Consider the following 4,864-nt stretch of genomic DNA (forward strand, 5'->3'; position numbering starts at 1 on the left):
AAAGGTTAATATTTAGTATTTAGAATGTACCCTTGTGAAGCATGTTGTTGGACAGCAATACCAAGTAAGCATGTGCCAGCCTGTTAGTGTTCATGTGTGCTTCACAATACAAAGTATGAGCCTGAAATAGGTTCTTACTTTTTTCCTGTGCCAGCCTGAACTATGATGGCCTTCTCTATGGATTTCTAGGAGGTGGGATGACAGGTGAATATATCCACATTCAGCTGTTGATGTTGTTTTGGAGCTTTGTGAACTTTTCTGACCTTTGTGAACTGTGATCTGAACTTTTCTGCTCCATGTGAACTATGAGATGATATTGTCTGTCTTTGAACCATGATCCTTGCCATGGCTATGAGCCATATAGCTAAGATTACAGATGTGAGCCACTAATGCTCATCCTCAAGAGAGTCTTTAATAGAATTTGCCTTATTTACTGCTTTTTTCGCCACAGTTTTAAATATCTCGCAAAGTACATTAAATATATGTGGAAGTAATGAGTTATATTTTTAAAGGTTGAAAAAATTTCTTAGTCTACATGAGGAAATGGTCATATTCCTAGCTATGAAGGAACAGAAAAGCAAAAAATCTCAGAGATTTCACCTCACCCCAGTTAGATTGGCACAGATACAAAATGGAATTTGCCCAGCCATTAGACAGAATGATCTTACGTTGTTGGCAGGGAAAAAGATGGGCCTTCAACTAATCATGTAAGTGATATAATGCAAGCTCAGAGACAACAACGGTTCATGGTTTCACTCCTTTAAGGAAGCTAAATCTAAAATACACATTGAGCTATAGTAGGCATATAGTCCATATTAAGAGTTTTGATGTAGGTGTGCTGTGTGCTTGATTCCTTCTTTGTAAGACCATGATTTATCTTTGATTCTGTCATGTCTCTCTCACAACCATAACCATTTTTCATTGTGGCAGACTGCCTGATACACTCTAGAGTAGTTGTTGTTTTTAGATAGTTGGGTCTTTCACTTGGAGTAAAATATTCCACACACTTTCATAATGACTTCCTAAGTGCTTTTTCACAATTCCTTATTAGAGTTCTTGAATGCTTAAAACCTCATACTGAATGTAGCTACAGGTTTCTGGAAATATACTAGAAAGGATTGATGGTGTGTATTTTAAACTGAATGGTATGAGTGTAAATAATATTTCAGCAGAGATGCTAAAATAATTTCTTGAATCATGACATCTAAGAAATTTTGAGCAATTTTGAAGTTACCATGTTTATTTCTTAATCAAAGACAATAAAAAGATGAGTCACCTCTCAACTTCAAATGTTCTTGGAGGGATTGTAAAACGGCTTACATGAAAGGGTTGGCTTGCAATTACAGGTCATAAAAACTCCTAACTACATGAAAATACCTTATTTCAAAAGAGAGGTTGAACTTACTTGTCTAATCATTCCAAAATTGAAGATTGTTTTATAAATCTACCATTTTGTCAAATGGCTCTGACCAGTCATTTTACCTACTTGCTTTGATCAACTCAAGTTATATTTTAACTTCAAGATCAATTGTTTTCTTGAATATAAGCACAAGAAATTGACAGAGGTCAACATAGCTTAATGGAGGCTGTGCTGTTAGTCAGGATGACTTGGAAATGGATTTCAGTTCTACTGCTACTGCAGTTGAGTTATTACTTTAACTCTGGAGGCTGTGGGAAAGTACTGGTGTGGCCTATGGAATATAGCCACTGGATGAATATGAAGGTAATACTGGACAAACTAATTGTGAAGGGTCATCAAGTCACAGTTGTGAGACCATCATCTGCTATTTTTGTTGACAGCAATGAAGCATCCAGCATTAAATTTGACACTTTCCCTTCATCTTTCAATACTGATGAATTCTCCACAGTTTTCTCACAAATGATCTCTTTGGTGACATATGAATTGCCAAGAACAACATGTTTGGCATATTCACCATTACTGCAGAATATATTTATGACATTTTCTGATATTTGGATAAATATTTGTAAAGAAGCATCTCTGAACAAGGAACTGATAGCTAGGCTACGAAAGCAAGATTTGATGTTGTGATTGCAGATGGCATCGGTCCTTGTGGGGAGCTTCTGGTTGAGCTATTGGAGATTCCTTTCATGTACACTCTCCGCTTCTATCCTGGCTATACAACAGAAAAGTATAGTGGAGGGCTTCTATTCCCTTCCTCTTATGTGCCTGTCATTCTGTTAGGATTAAGTGGTCAGATGACATTCATGGAGAGGGTAGAAAACATGATATGCATGCTTTATTTTGATTTTTGGTTCGAGGCATTTGATTCAAGGAAGTGGAGTAGCTTTTACAGTGAAGTTTTAGGTAAGTCATGTTTCATTTTTATTAGGGTAAGATCTAACTTTTGTAAAAGTTGAAAGAGGTGCTCTGAGATGAATATGAAATAAGAGAAATTTGTCTTTTTTGTTGCTGTTGTTCATCATGGGACTTGAAATCTGGGCCTGGGCACTGTCCCTGAGCTCTTCAGCACAAGATGAGTGTTCTTGAACCACAGCATCACTTCTGGTTTTCTGGTGGTTTATTAGAGATATGAGTCTCATGGACTTTCCTTTCCGGGCTGGCTTTGAATCACGATACTCAGAACTCAGCCTCCTGAGTAGCTAGGATTACAGGCCTGAGCAACCTGCATCCTGCAAGAAATTTGTCTTTCATAGGTGAAACAGTTAAATGAGACATAAAATTGTCTACCAGATTCCTGACTACAGAATGTCTTACATTATAGAGTCAGAAAGAAGACAATCGACAGTTACCTAGCTCTATAGGATGCTCTAGGAGGTCATCCAGTATGAAAAATTTCATCCACAATGAATAATTGATCATTTTTATTTGTTATCATGCTAATTAATTACTTCCCTAAGAGACTGATGAATGAAATATGTATACCAAAGAGATACATTGTTTGATTCTACCTATGTATGCAGAAAATAAATTGTCTCCCTTGATTATTTTCCTAGTTAAATCAAAATATTTCATTTGTTTTCTCTTTCTTATGTTTTTTCTTTTTTTCTTTTTTTTTTGTTTTATTGTACCAAGGTTTGAAGTCTGTGACCTCAAGCTTGGTTGGATTACTTGTATAAATTGGTACTTTACCACTTGAGCCATGCACCCAGCATTTTGATACTTAATTGGAGGGGTAGTCTTGAGGATATTTCTGACCAGGACAGCTTCAGACTTCATGCTTTCTGTTCTCAGAATCTTAGGTAGCTGGGGCTACAGGGGTGAGTCACTGATGACCAGTTTTCAGGATTTTCTAAAAGTTTTCCTTATTCTTGACAGATCCAATGTTTTAGCACAGACTCAATAGCTATAACTTCTAGTGGTTCCACATTCATTTATTGTTTATAATCATCTATTTTATAGACATAAAATCTAGTAAAGTGCTGAAGTACTTGTGATTATGCTCTATCACTTTAAATTGTTCTGCATTTAATAAAATATTAGCCATCAGTAAGATGAAGTCAATTACCTAGTCCCAGTATTCCAGATGGTATTTGCCAATGTTTCTGTGTAATAAATAAATATTTTAAGCTCCTAAAGTGAATCAAGTAGAGGTAAGAAATTCAGCCACAGTCATAAAGAATATACTCATATTGGAGCTCAAGAATCAAGGAACAGTTTGGTACACTGTAGGAAACTAGTTTGAGAACCGCTGGGAAAACAATTTCTGTGAATATGATAGAATTATTGACTCTGGAATTCAAATATTCCTTAATGGATAAAGGGAAAATGCATAGTTAATTCTATAATTGCCTATTTTAATGATTATTTATAACTGCTAATAAACTCAGGTATCAAGATATAGTCTCTTACCAGACTGCCTTTCACACACAAAAACACACACCACATTTCCTTTGTAGTACGTGTTAACAACAAACACATTCTATCTCATTAAGTACAAATTATAAAAATTTTTTTAAGAAAAATATAAATGTTATATTCAGAAACTTCTCTGTAATGTCGTTTCTTACATTTTACTCTCTCCCCTCTCCAGTTAGGACGACCCACTACCTTAATGGAGACCATGAGTAAAGCAGAAATCTGGCTTATTCGATCTTACTGGGACTTGGAATTCCCTCGCCCAACTTTAGCAAATGTTGACTTTGTTGGAGGACTCCACTGCAAACCTGCAAAACCCTTGCCTAAGGTAAATTTTGAACCTTTTTGTCTATTGTTTGATTTCCCTTTCAATAAATATGGCTCTGCATCACTCAATCCAGGTCTTTGCTCACAGTGAAAGAGATATAGGAAGTGGGGTAAAGCATTCAACAAATTGAATCTTATTTTTGATCCATCACAAGTATCTGCATTTCAAAAACCAAAGAATCATTCAGAACAAGTCAGTTCAATTAAGACTTAATTTTTCAGTTAAGATATGGAACCAACCCAGATACCCCTCAGTAGATGAATGGATCAAGAAAATGTGGTATATATACACAATGGAATTCTATGCCTCCATCAGAAAGAATGACATTGCCCCATTTGTTAGGAAATGGAAAGGCTTGGAAAAAATTATATTAAGTGAAGTTAGCCAGGCCCAAAGAAACATAGGCCCCATGGTTTCCCTTATTTGCAGTATCTAGTATATGTCTGAGTCAAGCAGAAAAGGTCAGATAAGGTGACTTTAGAGAAATGAACCATATGTATTCAAATGGTTTTTTTTCATGCGATTGTTTCTAACACATAAGATTATTTCTTTGTTGCTTTGTATGTCCCTCCCCCTCAGTATAACCCCTGCTTTCACTATATTTCATGTCAGTATAACTTGTGGAGGGGAAGGGCAAAAACAAATCGTTTAAATAGGGATACAGGTGGCCCCATTGCAACAATGAGATGTACAAGTCA

The 4,864-nt window shown here is 36.0% G+C and overlaps 1 pseudogene; it reads left to right on the forward strand.

Moving 5' to 3' along the window:
* Window positions 1-1,286: 1,286 nt before the first annotated feature.
* Window positions 1,287-4,256, forward strand: LOC122106851 (annotated as a pseudogene).
* The last annotated feature ends 608 nt before the right edge of the window (window positions 4,257-4,864 follow it).

This window comes from Dipodomys spectabilis, unplaced genomic scaffold (genome assembly GCF_019054845.1).
Source record: "Dipodomys spectabilis isolate Male_0828 unplaced genomic scaffold, ASM1905484v1 ptg000043l, whole genome shotgun sequence".
Lineage (NCBI taxonomy): Eukaryota > Metazoa > Chordata > Mammalia > Rodentia > Heteromyidae > Dipodomys > Dipodomys spectabilis.